Here is a 24,503-nt window from a genome sequence, read left to right as displayed (position 1 = left end):
GATTCAGACTATACAATTAATTTCTATAGAATGAACAAAAATATTTTCTGTGGCATGAAGAAAAAGTTTCATAGTTTTCAAATATAGTAGCTCTAGTAAATTTAAACCAACTTTTTAAAAAAGTGCTACTTTTGCTTATTTAGTGGAAAGGTTGAGAATAATTATCTCCAGAAGATATATAAGCTAAGGAGTTATAAAGATTAAATATAGTCATGTTTAATACATTCACATTTAGTTCATAGTAGACACAAAAAGCAATAACCATGACTCTTCACAAACCTCTTAGTTCTGCAATCAAAGATTAGAAATAAGCAATTCTTACTGACTGATGGATGTTCAAGGGGTCCTAGTCCATCTATTTAATATTAATATGTATAATCTATTCATATATGTGAGAGGTTTTTTTCTTTTGTATACTATTCTTCCTATTGATCTTAGCTCATTTAAACTCTATTATTATCTAGAATAGATGCATGTGTTTATAATTTTTTTAATAAGCCCTTTTTATGGGTCTTCATTTTTGTTTCTGTTCAGTCATTCAGTCATATAAAACTCTTTGCAACCCCATGGACTGCAGTACACCAGGCTTCCCTGTCCTTCACCATCTCCCAGAGTTTGCTCAGATTCATGTCCATTGGGCCAATGATGCCATCCAGTCATCTCATTCTGTTGCCTGTTTCTCCTCCTGCCTTCAGTCTTTCCCAACATCAAGGTCTTTACTAATGAGTCGGCTCTTCACATCAGGGGGCCAAAATATTGGAACTTCAACTTCAGCATCAGTCCTTCCAATGAATATTCAGGGTTTATTTCCTTTAGGATTGCCTGGTTTCATCGCTTTGCTTTCCAAGGGACTCTCAAGAGTCTTCCCCAACACTACCATTCAAAAGCATCAGTTGTTCGGCTCTCAGTCTTCTTTATGGTCCAACACTTAGACTATACAGACCTTTGTCAGCAAAGTAATGTCTCTGCTTTTTAATACACTGTCTAGGTTGGTCATAGCTTTTTTTCCCACAGAACAAGCATCTTTTAATTCTATCGCTTCAGTCACTGTTTTGGAGCCCAAGAAAATAAAGTCTGTCACTGTTTCCATTGTTTTCCTATCTATTTGCGATGAAGTGATGGGACTGGATGCCATGATTTTCATTTTTAAATGTTGAGTTTTTAGCCAACTTTTACACTTTCCTCTTTCACTTTTATCAAGAAGCTCTTTAGTTCCTCTTCACTTTCTGCTAAAGGGTGGTATCATCTGCATATCTGAGGTTATTGATATTTCTCTCAGCATTCTTGATTCCAGCTTGTGCTTCATTCAACCCAGCATTTTGCATGATGTACTGTGCATTTAAGTTAAATAAGCAGGGTGACCATGTACAGCCTTGGCATCCTCCTTTCTCAATTTGGAACCAGTCCATTGTTTCATGTCCAGTTCTAACTGTTGCTTCTTGACCTGCATACAGGTTTCTCAGGAGGCAGATGGGGTGGTCTGGTATTCCCATATCTTTAAGAATTTTCCATTGTTGTGATCCACACAGTCAAAGACTTTAACACAGTCAATGAAGCAGATGTAGATGTTTTTTTCTATTCCCTTGCTTCATTTTTAGTTGATCCCTAAAAACTATTGTATGGTGGTATTGCACCAGATATTGAATGAGACCAAATCTTATTCAATATTAGAGAATGATCATTGAATGTAATTGTAAATCCAGAGCTGGTCTGAACATGGGCACATCTTAGATATGAATATATTACACTTTTCCATACAAAAACAACCAATAGAAGATTTCTGTATTCAGATACTTATGTATATATACACATATGTATATACATCATTACTATGAGGAATTGGTTCACATGATTTTAGAGGATGAGAAATTCCACCAAGAAAGTGTGTTGTTCAGGTATAATTCAACCTGAGTCCAGAGTAGGGAAAAACGAGATGTTCCAGCTCTAGCAGTGAGTCAGAACAAAAGAGGGAATTCCTATTTTTTCTGCCTTTGGTTCTATTTAGTTCCTCAAAATACCCACCTATATTGGGGAAGGAAATCTGCTTTCCTGAGTCTATTGATTCAATTGCTAATCTCACCCAGAAAACGCTCATACACATCCAGAAATACTGTTTAATCAGGATACCCCATGGCATGTAGGGTATAATCACAGTGAATATTCCAGGTCCTACCATGTGACACTGAAGCAGCTGGGAATCAGCAGAGCTGAGAAATGAGGAAATAGAGTGGTGAGAAGAAAGGTTCTTGGAAAAGAGAGAGCCACGAATAAGAATGTTATTTGTAAAGAATAACATTGGTAATTAAAAAAAAAATAAAGAAACAACTAATTAGGATTAGCCTAGGGAAAAATTTGAAGAATGCAAAAATTGTTTTCATTCTCTTTCTACCTTTGTTAGCAGTTTTATTTATTTATTTATTTTTCTTAATTCTTTCCAATACCTATTCCAGACTACCAAGGCTTGCAGTATTTCTGACCACCTAGTAGCTCCCTTCAACTTTTTACAGCCCTATCCAGGGGATATCTCACTCAGGCTTATCTTCTTAATTTATGAACCATTTTCTTGAATATTCTTGTGTTCAATAGCCAAAAAATAGATACCATTGTTTATTGTTTCAGAGTTCTCCTAAAAAGCTGATTTTGACACTCGATTTAATGTGGAGGAGGAGTTTCCTCAACACAATCCCCCCACCTCCCCCTCCCTTTCCTGCCAACAATGCTCTGACAGCAGCTGGATGTCACACAATTCAACTCACTTTAAACAGCATCTACCCAAAGAGAGCATCTGATGCCTCAGTTGAAGGCCTCTCTTCTACCAGACTGCCTCACTTCAGATGCCCATCACAAGTCCAGGTTGTTAACTGTGCTTCTGAACAAATGGCTATGAATCAAAGGTTCACATGACCCCTCCCTTGAGTTTCATTAAATTGTTCAAGTGGCTCACAGAACTCAGAAAACCAGTTTACTCACTGGATTACTTGTTTGCAACAGAATATTGAAAGGTATGAGTCAACAGTCAGATAAAGAGATGTATAGGGTGAGACCGTGATGAACACAAGAGCATCTGTCCAGTGGAGTTTAGGGTCCAGTAAGAATGCTCCCAACATGCCATCCCAGATTGGCATGTTGGGAGCATTCTGGTTCCCCAAATTGAAAACTCCCCAAAGCATTTCCTTTGGGCCATTTATGGAGACTTCATTTCTTAGGCATGATTAACTCAACACAACCCCTCTTGCCTCCTAGGAAATCAGAGGGTGGGATTGAAAGCTTCTGTTTATGGTTGGTTTCTTCTGTTTATGGTTGGTTTCTCTAATCAGCTGCTCCACACTTCCTCCTTACCCCCATCTTCCAGGGATTTCCAGAAGTTACCTCATTAACATAAGACCAGTTTTAATGGTAAAGGGCTTCCTATGTATAATATAACAAAAGAAGGAAGTCAAGGAACACCTGGGTTAACAGGCAAATTTGGCCTTGGAATACAGAATGAAGCAGGGCAAAGGCTAATAGAGTTTTGCCAAGAAAATGCACTGGTCATAGCAAACACCCTATTCCAACAACACAAGAGAAGGCTCTACACATGGACACCACCAGATGGTCAACACTGAAATCAGATGGATTCTATTCTTTGCAGCCAAACATGGAGAAGCTCTCTACAGTCAGCAAAAACAAGACTGGGAGCTGACTGTGGCTCAGATCATGAACTCCTTATTGCCAAATTCAGACTTGAAATTGAAAAAAGTAGAGAAGACCACTAGACCAATCAGATATGACCTAAATCAAATCCCTTATGATTATACAGTGGAAGTGACAAATAGATTTAAGGGACTAGATCTGATAGATAGAGTGCCTGATGAACTATGGATGAAGGTTCCTGACATTGTACAGGAGACAGGGATCAAGACCATCGCCATGGAAGAGAAAGGCAAAAAAGCAAAATGGCTGTCTGGGGAGGCCTTACAAATAGCTGTGAAAAGAAGAGAAGTGAAAAGCAAAGGAAAAAAATAAAGATATAAGCATCTGAATGCAGAGTTCTAAAGAATACAAAGAGAGATAAAGCCTTCTTAAGTGAAGAATGCAAAGAAATAGAGGAAAACAACAGAATGGGAAAGATTAGAATCTATTCAAGAAAATTAGAGATGCCAAAGGAACATTTCATGCAAAGATAGGCTCGACAGAAATGGTATGGACCTAACAGAAACAGAAGATATTAAGATATTAAGAAAAGGTGGCAAGAATACACAGAAGAACTGTACAGAAAAAATCTTAATGACCCAGATAATCATGATGGTGTGATCACTCACCTAGAGCCAGATATCCTGGAATGTGAAGTCAAGTGGGCCTTAGAAAGCTTCACTATGAACAAACTTAGTGGAGGTGATGGAATTTCAGCTAAGCTATTTCAAATCCTGAAAGATGATGCTGTGAAAGTGCTGTACTCAATATGCCAGCAAATTTGGAAAACTCAGCAGTGGCCACAGGACTGGAAAAGGTCAGTTTTCATTCCACTCCCAAAGAAAGGCAATGCCAAAGAATGCTCAAGCTACCACACAATTGAACTCATCTCACACGCTAGTATAGTAATGCTCAAATTTCTCCAAGCCAGGCTTCAGCAATATGTGAACCGTGAACTCCCAGATGTTCAAGCTGGTTTTAGAAAAGGCAGAGGAACCAGAGATCAAATTGCCAACATCGGCTGGATCATCAAAAAAGGAAGAGAGTTCCAGAACAACATCTATTTCTGCTTTATTGACTATGCCAAAGCCTTTGACTGTGTGGATCACAATAAACTGTGGAAAATTCTGAAAGAGATGGGAATACCAGATCACCTGACCTGCCTCTTGAGAAACCTGAATGCAGGTCGTGAAGCAACAGTTAGAACTGGACATGGAACAACAGACTGGTTCCAAATAGGAAAAGGAGTACCTCAAGGCTGTATATTGTCACCCTGCTTCTTTAACTTCTATGCAGAGTACATCATGAGAAACGCTGGACTGGAAGAAACACAAGTTGGAATCAAGATGCCGGGAGAAATATCAATAACCTCAGATATGCAGATGACACCACCCTTATGGCAGAAAGTGAAGAGGAGCTAAAAAGCCTCTTGATGAAAGTGAAAGAGGAGAGTGAAAAAGTTGGCTTAAAGCTCAACATTCAGAAAACGAAGATCATGGCATTTGGTCCCATCACTTCATGGGAAATAGATGGGAAAACAGTGGAAACAGTGTCAGACTTTATATTTTGGGGCTCCAAAATCACTGCAGATGGTGAATGCAGCCATGAAATTAAAAGACGGTTACTCCCTGGAAGGAAAGTTATGACCAACCTAGATATCATATTAAAAAGCAGAGACATTAATTTGCCAAAAAAGGTCTGTCTAGTCATACTATGGTTTTTCCAGTGGTCATGTATGGATGTGAGAGTTGGACTGTGAAGAAGGCTGAGCGCTGAAGAATTGATGCTTTTGAACTGTGGTGTTGGAGAAGACTCTTGAGAGTCCCTTGAACTGCAAGGAGATCCAACAGTCCATCTTAAAGGAGATCAGTCCTGGGTGTTCTTTGGAAGAACTGATGCTGAGGCTGAAACTCCAATACTCTGGCCACCTCATGTGAAGAGTTGACTCACTGGAAAAGACCCTGATGCTGGGAGGGATTGGTGGCAGGAGGAGAAGGGGATGACAGAGGATGAGATGGCTGGATGGTATCACTGACTCGATGGACATGAGTTTGCGTGAACTCCGGGAGTTGGTGATGGACAGGGAGGCCTGGTGTGCTGCAATTCATGGGGTCACAAAGAGTAGGACACGACTGAGTGACTGAACTGAAATGATGCATAAAAATGCACCTATTCCACCTTCATGCCTTTGAAGTGATTTCAGGAATTGAGGACAAGAAACCAGAGATACTCTTGTTGCTCTTACTTAGATACCAAGGGTTGTGGGAATTGAGACCTAGGATTTTTGGATGAAGATCAAATATATATATTTGCTTATTTGAATAATCAAATATATAATTTTTCATAATCCACAATATTGCACTGGTTATTAACACAAGCAAAGCAGTGGAACTGCAAGGCCAAATGAAATGTCATATTGGCTTCCACTCACTAGCAACTTAGGTCAAGTGCTTCACATTTTTGAACTCGGTTCAGTTTAGTTCTGTTGCTCAGTTGTTGCTGACTCTTTGTGACTCCATGGACTGCAGCATGCCATGCTTCCCTATCCATCACCAATTCTCAGAGTTTACTCAAACTCATGTCCATTGAATCAGTGATGCCATTCAACCATCTCATCCTCTGTCACCACCTTCTCCTCCCACCTTCAATCTTTCCCAGCATCAGGGTCTTTTCAAATGAGTCAGTCCTTTGCATCAGGTGGCCAAACTATTGGAGTTTCAGCTTCAGCATCAGTCCTTCCATTGCATATTCAGGACTGATTTCCTTGAGGATGGGCTGGTTGGACCTCCTTGCAGTCCAAGGGACTCTCAAGAGTCTTCTCAAACACCACAGTTCAAAAGCATCAATTCTCCAGTGCTCAGCTTTCTTTATAGTCCAACTCTCACATCCATATGAGACTACTGGAAAAACCATAGCTTTGATTTTGTACCTTTGTTGACAAAGTAATACCTCTGCTTTTTAATAGCCTGTCTAGTTTGGTCATAATTTTTCTTCCAAGGAGCAAGCATCTTTTAATTTCATGGCTGCAGTCACCACCTGCAGTGATTTTGGAGCCCCAAAAGATAAAGTCTGTCACTGTTTCCACTGTTATCCCATCTATTTGCCATGAAGTGCTGGGACCAGATGCCATGATGTTTGTTTTCTGAATGTTGAGTTTTAAGTGAACTTTTTCACTCTCCTTTCACTTTCATCAAGAAGCTCTTTAGTTCTTCTTTGCTTTCTGCCATAAGGGTGGTGTCATCTGCATATCTGAGGTTATTGGTATTTCTCCTGGCAATCTTGATTCCAGCTTGTGGTTCATCCAGCCCAGATTTCAAACTCAGCTGTCTCATTATTAAAACAATCCTGTTTTGCTATTATCTATTCATCCTGTTCATGAGGTTTCTGTGGCAAGAATAGTGGAGTGGTTTGCCATTCCCTCCTCCAGTGATCCATATTTTGTCAAAATTCTTCACTGTGGCCTATATGTCTTGAGTAGCCCTGCATCGGATGGCTCATAGCTTCATTGAGTGACACAAGCCCTTTTGCCTGCACAAAGCTGTGATCCATGAAGTGGGAAAGACCATGATGCTGAGAAAGTTGGAAGGCAAAAGGGGAAGGGAGCAGCAGAGGATGAGATGATTAGATAGCTTCACTAACTCAATGGACATGCATTTGAGCAAACTCTGAGAGATAGCGAGGGACAGGGGAGCCTGGTGTGCTGCAGTCCATTGGGTTGCAAAGAATCAGACACGACTGAGCAGTTAGACAACAACAGCAAATGATGCTATTGAATGCTGATCTGTACCTGTAATTGACAAGTGCTTTATATTTAATTATATAATCATAGGCTATTATAAACAGTCTATGAGATAGCCATTATCGATACTGTGAGGTAAGGAAACTGGTGCTTAGAAAACTCAAAGTAACTTATCCAGGGTTACAGAATTGTAAATGGCTGAGCAGCCTGAATCCAAACTCTGTGCTCATAACTTTCCCATTCTTTACTGTCTATATTTATTTATTCCACAAGGAAATATGTTCCTTAACATGTTTTCATGAATCAATATGACTAAGGGACATTGAAGGAAATTATCTTCAAATATTTAAGGGAATGTGGATTAAAAAAATTTAAGCTAAGAGTTCTCAAATCCTTTATTATGGTAATATATAGTGTTTTCCATTAGAAAGAAAATAATATGCACGGTATTCTCCAAACTCATTTTGATTGTAGAATCTTTATTTTTTCCTGAAAGTCACCTGAGGCTTGTGTTTCTTAAATATATTTTGAAAGTCACTACACTGGAAAATTCCTAGAGTTTAGTCTAAGTTTCCATTTTACACTCTGATCTTTAAAGTGTTAGTGGACCAAAGAAGCTGACTCTGTTTCACTTTTCAGATAACAGTTGCCTTTCATTAAGCAAGAAAAAACTAAATAAGGGTATCAGTTGAAAGAACAAGGCCCCAAAATTCTAGAAAGGCTAGGATTCCCAGTGTTCTTAAAATCATAGTAAATCAATTCATGAAGTATTTATGGATAATATGCTTTCTGGAAACTGTTAAATTAGTCATAGATACAGAATATGAAAGAAAAAAAAATATGATCTCTGTCCTTAAAGAGCGCTTATATATCTGAAATATGAATCCACATCGTTATAAAGACACATGTGATATAACTTAATAATCAAAAATATGAGTAGATACTATACCTAAAAATAATTACCTTTTATTTCACTTCGTCTGTTTTTTCGAAGTTGCTAGTGTTGTATCTAGGCTTCCCAGGTGGCTCAGCAGTAAAGAATCTGACTGCCAATGGAAGAGATGCAGGTTCGACCTCTGGGTCAAAAAGATCCTCTGGAGAAGGAACTGGAAACCTACTTCAGTTTTCTTGCCTGAAAAATTACATGGGCAGAGGAACCTGGCAGGCCACAGTCCATGGGGTTGCAAAGAGTTTGACATGACTTAGTGACTGAGCATGCAAAGCATTGTATCTAGTTTTTATTTTATTTTTTTCAGTGATATATTTTTTCTTTTTTTCTAATTTTATTATTATTATTTACTTTACAATACTGTATTGGTTTTGCCATACATCAACATGAATCTGCCACGGGTGTACATAAGTTCCCACTCCTGAACCCCCCTCCCAGAATCATTGTCTATATTAATAGTATACTTAGAGTTGCTATTTTTCTCCTGTTTGGCTATTTTTCTTTCAAATACAGATGATGGCATGATGATTTTGCAAAAACTTCTGTACTTACATTTTTTTGTCAGTTCATTCACAAAGGTGTTAATCATGGAATTCACACAGGTTGAGTTTACCTAAGCAATAAAATGGATTGTGAGTAATAAGTGTATCTTGTCTCAGCTTTTTTATTTTTACCCTCATAAAGTTAGGTTTTGTTCATTATGTAATTGATTGCAATCTTTTGGGAAATTTTCATTTTCTACCAAAAAATGTCCCGATTAATTACAGCATTAGGCTTTTAGGTATTTTTTTCTCAGTGAAATATTCACGATTATTCTTCAATGAGTATTCACAATATTCTCTGATTTTTTTCAATTCCAGTCCTCCTCTGTGATCCCTAAATTACTTTCCCCAATTCACTTTCTCATACTGTATATTTAAGTTAAACTTAGTTATTTGTTCTTTGTCACACAAAGACAATAACATCTAATCACTCTTAAAAAATAAATTTCTACCTTAAATTGTAGTTATATAATATAATGGTCATCTATTCAAATAAGCTGTAAGTTCACTGGTGGTAGAATCCATATTTGTTTATCTCTGCAACTCCTATAGCTCCTGCTAAGACTATAATAAATACATTGGAAGCTGTATTACTATATTTGAATGTATATTGCATAATATGAAAAGTCAGTAAATTTTGCATAACTTTCTTAGATGTGACTACTTAATGGTACCATACAGACTCAAAGGATTAGAAAATATTTAATTTTTATTTGTTAGAATTGGTAAATAACTCTAACAAAACTAGAAATCTTTCAAAATTATTTCAACAATTCATTCCTATATTGACTATCTGATGAAAGAAGTCATATTATGAAAAAATATTCATAATGGTGCAGGGAGGTATTCCTAACACAATTTTAATGGGTCCCATCTGCTACCCTAGGTTATTAGTGATTCTTTGATATCTTCTTTTATTTTGGTACTTTTTAGTTTGTCTCTTAGCAATTTCACACCTACCGGAAGTTATACGTTCTTGAGCTATCCAAAGCTAGACTTTAATGAAACAGAATGAAAATAAAGAGATTTCATTCTTGCAATTTGTTCATGTTTTATGAAAAGAAATAGTTTTTCTCTAATATGTTAAATTCATTTCTTAAAGAATATTCCATGGGTAGAGAAAAAATAAAATGTAAACCTGTGTCTTGAATGCTTGCCAGGTAACTTTCAGCCTGCAATATATGCCTTCCAGAGCTAATTAAGGAGCTACATTATTGTCTGTACAAACAGGATAAAAGCTTTGTGCAAGCATACATACAATGTGTGGAAATTGTGTCTGGACCAGCTGTCAATTTCTAGACTCCCTTTTTTCCCTTGAAGACTGTTCATAAAATGAAGATAAACACATTCCCTGCCTGCAATAGGTGTACTTGTAAGTGTTTAATGCATCAGGACATTCGGGAGATTATTTTAATGGATTTTTACCAAATCATATCTTAACAGTCAATTGAAATGCATTTAAGTTACCACTTTCACCTATGCCAAAACCCAGTGGGAGACAGGAGAGTTCTCCGATGAAGTGATGGAGGAAGTTGATGATAAAAGCCCCGTTCAAAATAGAAAACTCAGTAAAAGTAAGATGAGTTAATCAAATTGCCATGGTTGAGAAAATATCCTTTCCCATACAAGTACTTTAGTCTGTCATGTAGATAGAAGGAAGCTGCTCCTGTAAAACTCATATTTAATTCTCTTGATAACTGGTGAACTTTTGAACCACTGTACTATAATTGTGCATAAGAATAATAAATAGAATGCAGTTTTTCTTTTTAAGAAGTAACACAAAACTACTGATTTTTAAGCAAAGTAATTATTAACTTCAGGAATCATATTTTTTAACTTTCCTATTTATCCACTTTGGAGAAGGAAATGGCAACCCACTCCAGTACTCTTGCCTAGAGAATTCTGTGGACAGAGGAGCCTGGTGGGCTGCTGTCCTTGGGGTCGCACAGGGTCGCACATGACTGAAGCGACTTAGCATGCATGCATGCATTTATCCACCTAAAGTAAAAGCCACCTTTTCAGGACATTTCCATTCATTATATCATCATATCCTTCATATTAAAGTTCAAGTATATATCCATTTGTCTCAGTATTGTGCAAAGTGACCAGTTGTTAGGAGGAAGGTGCTGACATTTCAAAGAATGAAAGCATTTATTATAGAATGCTAATTCCTTGGCAGGCTGACTGTAGGAAAAAAAGTTGAGAATAAAGTGAAATGCTATGAAAAACTGTAAGAAATAAAAACCATTAAGTTATCTCTTTAGGATTGTAAGGCTTTTAAAAACATTTCAGAAGATCGTGCAAATATTAACTGATTCTTTACCCTTAGCACAAAGTAACAATCATTAGCAATATTATTAATTAGATTAAGAAATTACAGAGATGCTGAAATAGTTGTACGTGGGAGAATATCCAGGCTGCTGGCCCAGTTATAAAGCAGGGTATGAAATAATCCTGCTGTTTATTGCCAGCTTTCGAATTGTGTATTTATGTATGAATGCATGTATTAATTTTTCTTGACCAATATAGGTAGGTGAAGGTGTAATCAGAATGTGTAACACCAAAATGTTTCTCAGCTAAAATGACTTAGTAGTCCTCTATTATGTTGATAAATATCTATACATAGAACTTGTTCATATTTAGTTAAGAAGGAAGATATGAAGATAATAATGGAATTGTGTATGCTTGTTGAGTCCTTGATATGCACAAGGCTCTATGCTAAGTGCATTATGTATGTTGCTTCACTTGATTCCTTCAGTAGTCTAAGATGTTTTCATTTTACAGAACATAAAGTAGAGACTTAGGTCTATAATTCCTCTGAGCATCAGTGAGTAACACATCTGAGATTCAGACCTGGGATTGCTAGCTGCAGAGCCTCTGTATCATAATACTAGCCTGTGCTTTGCTAAAATAGGCTCCTGGTTTATTTGTTTCTTTTTAGAAATTATTCTTTGTTGTTGTTTAGTTGAAAAGTCATGTCTAACTCTTTTGTGACCCCATGGACTGTAGTCTGCCAGGGTCCTCTGTCCATGGGATTTCCCAGGCAATAATACTAGAACGAGTTGCCATTTCCTTCTCCAGGGGATCTTCCCAACCCATGGATCAAACCCGTGTCTTCTGAATTGGCAGGTGGAGTCTTTACCACTGAACCACCAGGGAACCTCAGAAATTATGCTACTTCTTAGTAAAAATTTCATTACTTCTCTATTATCTTTATGGTACTAATCTACAATATTTCCTTTATCATATAACCAAAAGAAATAGACATTGGGCTTTTTTTGTGTGTTTTCCTTATTGGGTGTATTTTTAGTTCATCTCTCCCATGCTTATTCACTTTTAGAGTAGAATTTATAGCTATTAAGTTTAAATAGCACTGTACATATATTTTCCCATATGATTCCAAATGTGGCTTCTTCCATGTCAGCATCCCTTCAGAACTTCCAATGGCTGATCACCAGCAGTTATTCACAGTTCATACAATTCATCTTATCCTGCCAACGGGACCCAGATTTTGGTCAGGTTATGTTGCTCTGGATATTTCCTGGAATGTTCCTGATCACATTCTGACAGCTACCATGTGGGCTTCGACAGTTTTCCCTTTTCCTGTTTCAGCCTTCATTTATGGTTTCCACTCTTGAGGCCTATACTGCCGGTGGAGCCACATGGGCTGGATCTGTCCTCATGGTTTTTATGCAGAGTTCTTCCTCCTGCAGCTCTTGTGTTTCACCCACAAGGACAAGTGAGGGCTGTTTACTGCCATGTTTTTATTGTGCAGCCTGCAGTGTGACAAAACTGGGCTGTCAGCTCTGTTGAAAGAGTATTTTTCTGCTAAAGAGAGATTCACTCTATTCTGTGAATTGTCTTGTTTCTCCAAGTCTTGGAATAAATTTCAAAGAAGAAGCCATACAACTGATTCATCCTTAGCACACCTTTCCTCTAAGACTTTGAATATGACAACATGGGAAACTGGAATAAATGTGAGTTAAAAAAAAATAGCTATTTGATGTCAGAATATGATTTCTTATTAAAGGAAAATAGAGACATTGGTATTGGGAGCATTTGAGAGGTTAGCTGTATTCCAGGGCTTCATTCCAAAAAGTTGTTTGTCTTTGTACAAAAAAGCACTGTGTAGGCAGACTTCCCATTTCTGCCTCCCACACTCATATGTGTTTGAATTTTAGTGATGAATACCCAATAAAGATAAATCTGACATCCCTGTAACATTTACTGTGATAATTCATTTTGTGTCAATTTGAGTCCACCATAGGATGTCCAGAAACTGGATAAATAGGTTTTTTGGGTGTGTCTGTGAGGGTGATTTTAGAAGATATTAGTGTTTGAATTGATAGACTGAGTAAAACAGATTGCCTTCCCCAGTGTAGATGGGCATCATCTAATCCACTGAGGGACCAAACAGAACAAAAATTGGAGGAAGAGAGGATTAGCTTTCTGTGTCTGACTGTTGGAGCTGGGACATGGATCTTACCTGTCCTCAGAGCTCCTGATTCTCAGGTCTTCACTGTCCTGAAGAATGGAATCTATACCATCTGCTGTCAACTATCAGGTCTCCAAACTATATTGCCAAATTTCCAGGGTCTCCAGTTTGTACACAGTACACTGATTTCTAGGCTTCTGTAATCTGGTGTTCATGTCTCTGTGTGTGTGTGTGTGTGTGTGTGTGTGTGTGTGTGTGTGTGTGTGTGTGTATGTGCCTATTATATGTGTGTACAAAACATATACATGCACACACACATTTAATATATAGGCAAAATATTTGGCAAAAATATTACACATGTATAAACAATAGTAAAATCTTTAATTTTCTAATTTCCTCTGATCTAGAAGTCCCTACTGTATGCAATCTATTTTTTGTATAGCAAATAACATTAAGAAAAAGATTTTGGTACCAGTTTGCCCTTACTATTTTGTCTTCCATGGATGGTTATAACTCTTACTTTCAAATTCTTAACAGAAAACTTTATTGTTAACCTCCTCACTGCAAACAGGGAGGCCTATAAAAGGAGAAATAAAGTATTGTTATGTCTTATGGACTATTTAGGGAAAGAGAAATAGTTTGGTGTCAATGAATTGGGGGTGATAGCTTGATTTCATTCTTCAGTCAACATGCAAGGTGCATGCACTGTATTCCTTGTTAGTATTCATTTTCATAGTTACTTTTGCCTAGAGTCCTTAATCTTCTATAAATATCCTACATTTGAAGCTGTGTTTTTCTGTTGGTTGTTTCTTTGATTCAACCATGCCTATAATTTCTATTTTGAAATCACATGACATAATGAAACAAGATATATGAGAATACATGATATGTGAAAGTATTGTATTGTATAGAAAGAGTGCTGGGTATAATATTAACAGTGAAGTATTTGTCACTTGCTAGGTCCGTGTTAGGTGTTGTTCATGTAACAGCAGTCACTTAATGGCAAGCTTGAGAATTAGATGAAGGTATTTTAAGAGAAATGATAAGAACAAATCAGCAATGAGAGGTCCTAGTCTCTCCATCTCCTCGTTCCCTTCAAAGAATACTGTCTACTTCTTCTAAGTAGAAGTCCTCATTTTAAAAGGGTTTCTGCTTAACCTACTTCATTCTTGGAAGTCAACAGGTTAGAGTCATGAAAGTGAGGAGAAATGGGAAAACTCTGAGGCCAGTTAGATTTCCTTTGGAAAACAGAAAAAGATACTGGACAGGAAGAAGAATTAGGTATTCATCTTGAGAGTTCATGTAAAAGATATTTTGGTATGGGGAGTAAAATTTTATAAAGTTGTATGGGTTGTGAATGTAATGCCAAAATGCCATTTTCCCAACTGCCACAGAAAAGATTAATTTTCTACATAGAGACAGAAAAGCATAAACACCCTCAAATACTCATGATTCAGCTAAAGCAAATATCAGTGTACCTGCTACCTTCCCTTTCCTTAGTTGTGAATGACAAAAATCTCAGGTATTTTTATCTGTGTGTGTTTTATTATGTATCTAAAGAGTCTTTAAAAATAATATTCAAAGTTCTCATTCTCTCTTTCCATATATATATATGTATAATATATATTTTTTCTATATCAGCATACAGATTTCAAAATGAAATTTATTATATATAATTTCCCATATATGTCAATTAATAATTACTGAGTTCACAACGCACAAAAATACTTTTCCAGTAGTTCTTCCATTTACACCATTCTGTCCTTTCTTTTGCTTATAATTTATATTTTAGTTTTATGCATGTTAAATCAATGTTATTTTTATTGTTCTTTTAATCAGTCAATATTCCTTTTCATTTACTCCCTTATTTACCCTAACACTCTTCACCCCTTCTTGTTTTCTCTGAAGTAATTGTTCAGTTCAGTTCAGTCGCTCAGTCATGTCTGACTCTTTGAAAACCCATGAACCGCAGCACACCAGGCCTCCCTGTCCATCACCAACTCCTGGACTCTACCCAAACACATGTCCATCGAGTCGGTGAGGTCATCCAACCATCTCATTCTCCATCGTCCCCTTCTCCTCCCGCCCTCAATCTTTCCCAGCATCAGGGTCTTTTCAATGAGTCAGCTCTTCGCATCAGGTGGCCAAAGCATTGGAGTTTCAGCTTCAACATCAGTCCTTCCAATGAACACCCAGGACTGATCTCCTTTAGGATGGATTGATTGGATCTCCTTGCAGTCCAAGGGACTCTCAAGAGCTTCTCCAATGCCAGAGTTCAAAAGCATCAACTCTTCTGAGCTCAGCTTTCTTTACAGTCCAACTCTCACATCCATACATGACTACTGGAAAAACCATAGCCTTGACTAGACGGACCTTTGTTGGGAAAGTAATGTCTCTGCTTTTTAATATGCTAGGTTGGTGATAACTTTCCTTCCAAGGAGTAAGCTTCCTTTAATTTCATGGCTGCTTTCACCATCTAAAGTGATTTTGGAGCCCCAAAACAAAGTCAGCAATTTTTTCCACTGTTTCCCATCTATTTGCCATGAAGTCATAGGACCAGATGCCATGATCTTAGTTTTCTGAATGGTGAACTTTAAGCCAGCTTTTTCACTCTCCTCTTTCACTTTCATCAAGAGGCTCTTTAGTTCTTTCTTCTTCACTTTCTTCCATAAGAGCTGATATCATCTGCATATCTGAGGTCATTGATGTTTCTCCCGGCAGTCTTGATTCCAGCATGTGCTTCTTCCAGCCCAGAGTTTCTCATGATGTACTCTGCATATAAGTTAAACAAGCAGGGTGACAATATACAGCCTTGATGTACTCCTTGTCCTATTTGGAACCAGTCTGCTGTTCCATGTCCAGTTCTAACTGTTGCTTCCTGACCTGCATACAGATTTCTCAAGAGGCAGGTCAGGTGATCTGGTATTCCCATCTTGTTCAGAATTTTCCACAGTTTATTGTGATCCACACAGTCAAAGGCTTTGGCATGGTCAATAAAGCAGAAATAGATGTTTTTCTGGAACTCTCTTGCTTTTTCTATGATCCAATGGGTGATGGCAATTTGATCTCTGGTTCCTCTGTCTTTTCTAAAACCAGCTTGAACATCTGGAATTTCACGGTTCACGTATTGCTGAAGCCTGGCTTGGAGAATTTTGAGCATTACTTTACTAGCATGTGAGATGAATGCAATTGTGTGGTAGCAGAGGATTCTTTGGGATTGCCTTTGTTTGGGATTGGAATGAAAACTGACCTTTTCCAGTCCTGTGGCCACTACTGAGTTTTCCAGATTTGCTGACATTGAGTACAGCACTTTCACAGCATCATAAATCATTGTAACTTGCATCAAATAAATCAACATTTCTTTCAGGTCTTTTGAAAATAAATTCTTTCAAGATTTCTTTAAATATTTTAATTTTTGACTATTTTTTGGTAGGATAATTGTGCTAGGTATAGAGCCCCGTGTGCTTTGTTTTTTTTTCTTTCACTGTCTTCTGGCTTCCATGCTTATTTGAAAATTCCACCAGTATTCTCAATTTTGCTCCTTTCAAATGAATATATCTCTTTTCCTTTGTTATATGCTGATGTGTAATTCTCTTCATATTTATTTTTCTTGATTTTGTTTACTGTTAGACCTGAGGTCTTGAACCTTTTATAAGATTTATAAATTCTGTATTTCCTGAAATAAAGCTTTTCTTTTTTTTTTTTTTTTTGCTTTCACCCATTAGACCTTTGAACATGTCCTGTATATTTCTTATGCTCTTCTTTATTGTTTTACTTTGAATTTTGATTTGAATGTTTTTTTTTAACTGAAATTTAGTCCTACCATCTTCTGCCATATCCAGTCTGATTGTGATTAAATTTTTTAAATGAGTTTTTAATTTTATATTCATGTTATTGATTTGAACATTCATTTCCTGTACAGTAAAAAGAAGATACATTTTCTTTAATATAATTTTCTTAATCTTTTTGGGATGCTATGATATCATGGATTCAGTGACTTAAAAGAACAGAAATTTCTCACATTTCTGAAAACTTGGAGTCTAACATCAGGGTACCAGAATGGTTCAGTTTTGGTGAAAGCCCTTTTCTGAATGGCAGACTGCAGACTTCTCAGTGTGTCATCAGAAGTTTTAGAGGCTAGGAAGCTCTGTGGGTTCTCTTTTATAAGAGTACTAATCAATCATGAGTGCTCCACAAGACCTGCTCACTCGCCAAAGTTCCCACATCTAACACCATCACATTGGGTGTTAGGATTCCAACATTTGGCTTTTGGGGACACACACCTGGCCTATAGCAATAGTTGAATATATTATTTTGATGTTACTGTTTTCTATTAACTTCAAAGACTAGATCACTTATGTTCTATTTCTATTATCTATTTTATTTCTTCATTATCAATCACTTTCCTTCACCTAGCAATTTTGATTGCATATTGAACATTGTGATTAATACATAGTAAAGAATATTGCTTATATTATTATCCTTTAAAGAGTGTTAAACTATTTCACATAAGATTCTGTGGATCTCCTTAATACTAATGAGGTATACTTTTAGGTTTTATCAAGGTAAGCCAGTCTATTTTTGCCTCTATTTTTAGGGACTAGCCTTCACACCTAGTATTTAGGTTTTACTCCTATGATGTGTTTACTCTTAAGGTTTCTGAGAGTATCAGTGCAAAAGCCATAGTATTAATTACAGCCTTCTGGCTTAGACCTAAATGATAATGTATTTCCAGTATGGGATAGTCTTTCAAATCTCTGCTTAGCTCTCAAACTTCACACTAGCTCATGTTCATTAGTACTCTCCAAGTCTCACTTAGTATTGGTATTTAGGAGTTTGCCAAGCACTGAAGGAAATTTTTTTCACATATTTTTGGGACATTTATTCTGTGCCTCTTTTCCCCCAAATCTTAGTCAGCTGTATAGCCCTAAACTTTTTTTGTTAGAGGAGGACAACACATTTTATTTCAATCAAATCACACTTTCTTTTCCAACTATTGCAAAGTACATTTTCTATTACATTACAGCAAGCCTCCCCTGTCCCCACCCCCCGAACAGAGGAATATTTCCAAATTCTTCCTCAAGTAAAAATAAAAACTCCATTCCAGTAACTGGTAATACGTGAAATTACAGTAAACTAGACACATGAAAGGATAGCCAAGAAGTCTTCCAACAGTTTATTAGAAAAAATGTAGACATTAAAAAATATCCCCACCATCATGAACATAAATTAAATTAAGGTTTTCAGCCCAGGTAAAAGCTGAATCAAAAAAAAAAAAAAAAAGAAGAAATACAAAAATCCAATAGTGTATTAACATTTTTTCCCACTCATTTGCCATTCTGACAGTGCAAATACAAATTTGGTCTCTGGCAGTACAAATACAAATTTGGTCTAAATGTACAGACTCTCAAGCAACAATGTATGGCCTCTCTTTGTCCTCCATGCTAAGAGATGTAAAAGTTTAACGGTCAAACAATACCAAACGTTCAGGCTTGAAAACCACCTAAGTTAGGGAGTTCACTAGTTTTAGCTAAGATATATCTGGAACATTGACAACTGATGACTTACATGCAATAATGTGAAGTAAATTTTTTGAAAAATAAAAATTTTAGTGAAACAATCTTGAACAATATACCAGAGGAACATGTTACCAGTTTAAAGTATCAACCAATTGTTTCAGCCACTTTTGAGTCCATGTTCTAAAATCGAAAATTTAGTTCAGTTCAGTCAGTTCAGTTCAGTCTCTCAGTCGTGTCTGACTCTTTGTGACCTCATGAATCGCAGCACGCCAGGCCTCCCTGTCCATCACCGTCTACCGGAGTTCACTCAGACTCACGTCCATTGAGTCAGTGATGCCATCCAGCCATCTCGTCCTCTGTCGTCCCCTTCTCTTCCTGCCCCCAATCCCTCCCAGCATCAGAGTCTTTTCCAATGAGTCAACTCTTCTCATGAGGTGGCCAAAGTACTGGAGCTTCAGGTTTAGCATCATTCCTTCGAAAGAAATACCAGTGTTGATCTTCAGAATGGACTGGTTGGATCTCCTTGCCGTCCAAGGGACCCTCAAGAGTCTTCTCCAACACCACAGTTCAAAAGCATCAATTCTTCAGTGCTCAGCCTCCTTCACAGTCCAACTCTCACGTCCATACATGACCACAGGAAAAACCATAGCCTTGACTAGACGGACCTTAGTCGGCAAAGTAATGTCTCTGCTTTTGAATATACTATCTAGGTTGGTCATAACTTTTCTTCCAAGGAGTAAGTGTCTTTTAATTTCATGACTGCAGTCACCATCTGCAGTGATTTTGGAGCCAAAAAAAATAAAGTCTGACACTGTTTCCACTGTTTCCCCATCTATTTCCCATGAAGTGATGGGACCAGATGCCATGATCTTCGTTTTCTGAATGTTGAGCTTTAAGCCAACTTTTTCACTCTCCTCTTTCACTTTCATCAAGAGGCTTTTTAGCTCCTCTTCACTTTTTGCCATAAGGGTGGTGTTATCTGCATATCTGAGGTTATTGATATTTCTCCTAGCAATCTTGATTCCACTTGTGTTTCTTCCAGTCCAGTGTTTCTCATGATGTACTCTGCATATAAGTTAAATAAGCAGGGTGACAAAAAGCTGAGATCTTCTTATCATGTCAGTATCTGTTATGAAGTAAAGGAGATTTAGGTGAACTTTTTTTTTTTTTTTTTTTTTTTTTTAATCACAGGTGCTTTATCCATTGCCTAGAACCTCAACAGCATCATGGAAATCTGGGAAATGTTCATGTACAAGGTTATTGCCTTAGTTGACTTAAAATAGCCCCATGCAATGGTACATATCAACCCTTAGTGAGGCTTTTGAAAAAATAAACAGGTTGAAAAATGGGTCAAAGGAGGGAAATACACGCATCTGCCTTTAGAGCTATCAACTCAGGAATGCTTTCAACTATGAATCTTGCAGATAAGTTATTTTTCTTTTTCAAAATCCAGTGATGACAACATTCCTTACTCCAGATCTGGCATTTTTTCTTCATCAGTTTTGTTAATCATCACCTGCTCCATCTACTTCTGGTAAATCCTCTTCACCACTCATGTTGTTCATCATCTCAGAGTAACAATCAAAATTAGACATATCTTCATCTGAATCATCTTCCCAGTCTTTCTATTTATTAAACTCCACACTAAGCGAATTAAGCTTTGCCCTTTCTTTTGTTAACCTTGGTCATGAGTGGCCAGATTCTCCTTTTCATAAACAACATATGTCTCTTCTTTTATGCTTGGAATCATTAGGGTCAATACAGTGAAAAAGATCAATTTCATTTAAATGTTTAAAATGATCACTTCCGCCAAGAAAACTGAATATGTTTTGACTTTTCAAAATTTACATTAGCATTTTTACTGTCTTCAACACAAAATTCAGTGAAGACATAGTCCCTTCAATCCTGAGCCTACCACTTTGCAGAGGCAGGCTGCATTGTGAAGGGGGCATGGGGATGAGGAAACAGGTGGGTGGGCCTCTTAGGCGGCAGCTCCTGGGCAGGTGACTTCTTTCAGGTGGTGACTCTAGCATCTTCTCCAACCCTTAACTCTTGATTTCTGTCCCCAGAGAGACTACTTGTTTTATACTTTACTTGCCACGATTTAGAAATGCTGTCAGGGAGACAGCCAACATGAAGTTAGAGCTCATTTTGTATATTTATCTTTTCACAAAGATTGTGTAATATGTGTGAAAGTTATTTTATCCATTTTTCTAGCTTTTTATTTATTTCTACTAGGATTGCAACTCTGATACCTCTTACTTTCACTGTCAGAATAGAAAGATTCCAACTTCTTAGTTTTAACATAAATTATGTTTCAAATCCATTAAGTTATTCTTTTTGTTGCTCCTATTATTTCATTAGACTGCTGCTGCTGCTGCTAAGTCACTTCAGTCATGTCTGACTCTGTGTGACCCACCAGACGACAGCCCACCAGGCTGGCCTGTCCCTGGGATTCTCCAGGCAAGAACACTGGAGTGGGTTGCCATTTCCTTCTCCAATGCATGAAAGTGAAAGGAGAAAGTGAAGTCGCTCAGTTGTATCTGACTCTTAGCGACCCCATGGACTGCAGCCTACCAGGCTCCTCCGTCCATAGGATTTTCCAGACAAGAGACTAGGGGGACTTTAATATACTTTAAAATTATTTTTCTAGGTGGATTAATATTGCTTTGGTTGTGACAGTCTTGTGAGGTTTAAGAAGTCAGGCTTCTATACAGGCATCCTGCTACTGCTGCTGCTGCTAAGTCACTTCAGTCGTGTCTGACTCTGTGTGACCCCGTAGACAGCAGCCCACCAGGCTCCCCCGTCCCTGGGATTCTCCAGGCAAGAGCACTGGAGTGGGTTGTCGTTTCCTTCTCCAATGCATGAAGGTGAAAAGTGAAAGGGAAGTTGCTCTGTCGTGTCCGACTCTTCGTGACCCTATGGACCGCAGCCGACCAGGCTCCTCTGTCCATGGGATTTTCCAGGCAAGAGTACTGGAGTGGGGTGCCATCGCCTTCTCCACTATACAGGTATAATCTCATAGTAAGATGGGGAAACAAAGATTCATAGCAGATCGTTGTCTACCACAACAGAGTACATAATGGTAAGAATCAATTATCTGTACTCATTTTATTATAGCATGCTGTTATTGTTTTAGGTCTAACCTGCAGTTAGATATTTCCAAGTATATTTTGAGTAGACTTTCTGCAAGTTAATTTGGAAATGAGTAAGGAAAGTGAAGTCATGATTTAACATTTAAAATGAGTTGTTTTAACTAGATTGGCCATTTTATAATTCTGTAGTCATGTTAAGGTGATCAAACTGATAGTTATTTTCATTATATTTTGTATGAGTTAATGCATTTGACCTGGTATCTGATGAGCTTGTAGGTGGAACTTATTAATGGATATGTTAGTGGGAAGGTCATGATAATTATTTGAGTCATCTTTTGGTAAACACAGTATAAACCTAGTATTTTTTTCCAAGAAAGAAAGAGAAATAATATTTATCTTTTGCCAACTTTCTATCAGAGTGTGATCTTCCCGTAAACTGCTTTATATTCTAACGGTTATTTGAGTGATAATAACAACCCAACTACTGCAGTTTAAGAAATTGAGGCTCAGTTTGCTGAGACTGGTCAAGATACCCTGCGGCTGAGATACAACAGGGTTTGCATTTTCCAGTGTACAAAAAGGTCTGTAGCCCAGGGATTATTGTGACAATAAATTGAGAAAACAGAACAAGCACTTCAGAATTCTGGTAGATACATGAAATTCTTTGGGATATATTTTCTAAAATTTGATGCTCTTGGACTCTTGCCCCAAATTATGGAAACCTACTATAAAGAAAGAATTCTAGAAATAGAATAATTAGCTTGATAGGATTATTCATAAAGTAAAAAAACCTAAATTCCCCCAAATAAATGATTGACTAATTAAAATACTGATATACCATAGAGTAAAATATTATATATTCATATTGATATATTTCCTTTAAGAAAGGATAAATACAGAATTTACAGGATAATATTAGTATATGTGGTGGAAAATATGCAAGAAAATATAAAGTATACTAATGGCAATTTCCTTCAAATTGGGAAATGATGGTGTTCTTGGTGATTTTTTAATGTTATTCTTTGTATTCTTCTGTATATTCTAAACTTTCAAAACACATATTGCTTTATTAATCAGAAATAATTATTATATATATTTACTATACATGCATTGATCCTGCGATTGACATTGACTACTGACACCAAAACCACTTCTTTGTATGAACACAAAAGATCACACTGCCCAGGCTCTTTTGCAGGATGGAAGTGTGATGAAATTCCAGCCAGTGTAATGTCAGCACAAATGCTGTTCCTTTTCTAGGCATTGCCAGTAAAAACCTCTTTCTTTGTTCTATTCTCTTTTCTTTCTGTGTAATTGTAGATGAGTCATCAAATTTTGATTATATAGAACCCATGTTCTCTGAATCTTGACTTGGGGAGAGCCATAGTGGAAATAGATTTGTTGTGAATAATAAACTGTCTTATTGAAGCCATTATGCATTTTGTTATTTATTTATTACAGCAGCCAGTATTACATTAAAAAATTCTCTTCGCCTCAGTGTTCTCCCCATAATATGAAGATAATTATGATGATCATTATAACAACAGCAACTCCGTAGAATTATTGTGAAGTAATGTACATAATCATAGATTTTAACTATTGTGAAGTAATGTACATAACCATAGATTTTAACTATTATTATAAACAGTATTTATTATTTTATATTGGCACCTGCCATCAGTAGGTGTTGGGATAGTGTCTGATCTATTATGTGAAAAAAGTAGCTCCCTCAAAAAAAGCTTTGATATTAATGATTACTTGGTTGTCGAAGAGCTTGCAAACCTGCAATAAAATAATTGATTTCCTAAAATAAGAAACATCATAATGTTCACACAACTTGATTCTTCTGTACTTTTATTAAAAATCTCTCTATCCAATAAAATACATATTGATTTTTGACTCCAATTTATAGCATTAACATGTTTATTTTTGAACATTTTCTGAATTATATTTTAATATCTCTCGTAGGAACTTTGCATTGGTTTTATTTTAGAGAGATTGCTTTATATAAGAGAGCAGGTAAACTTAATGAGCATTGTATTTGTTGTTTTCTTACTGGGTTCAAATGCACAAGAGGAAATCTTGTGATTTACCAGGTACAAATCATGAAAAGAAAGGTGTCGAAACAACAGTGAGGTCCTGGAAGCAAATCTATTAATTTCTTAAAAGGTTAACTGGTCTAGGTTGCACAGTTGTGTGTCTGTCATCTCTGTGAAATGTACTGGAGCCACTGGCATCATTGAGACTAGTCATATGGAGCCAAATTTGGAGCATTTTTCTCTAAGGAAATGTTTATGATGCTAAGAAGTCATAAACATTGAACCAATGTTTTAAAATACTTCTTCACTTGAATACTTTTGAGAAACATTTTAAAGAAAATGTAGCTCAATATACGTAAGAATGGCTTCCCTGGTGACTCAGAGGGTAAAGAACCTGCCATGCGGGAGACCCAGGTTTGATCCCTGGATCCAGAAGATCCCCTGGAGAAAGAAATGGCATTCCACTCAAGTATTCTTGCCTGGAGAATTTCATGGACAGAGGGGCCTGGTGAG

General features: G+C 37.0%; 1 pseudogene; it reads right to left on the bottom strand.

Moving 5' to 3' along the window:
- Positions 1–20,324: 20,324 nt before the first annotated feature.
- On the bottom strand, positions 20,325–20,794 carry LOC138090898 (prostaglandin E synthase 3-like; annotated as a pseudogene).
- Between the last annotated feature and the right edge of the window lie 3,709 nt (positions 20,795–24,503).

The sequence above is a fragment of the Capricornis sumatraensis genome, chromosome 1, assembly GCF_032405125.1.
Source record: "Capricornis sumatraensis isolate serow.1 chromosome 1, serow.2, whole genome shotgun sequence".
NCBI classification, from domain to species: Eukaryota; Metazoa; Chordata; class Mammalia; order Artiodactyla; family Bovidae; genus Capricornis; species Capricornis sumatraensis.
Note: the sequence above shows the minus strand (reverse complement) of the source record. Positions and strands in the feature narration are given on the sequence as shown.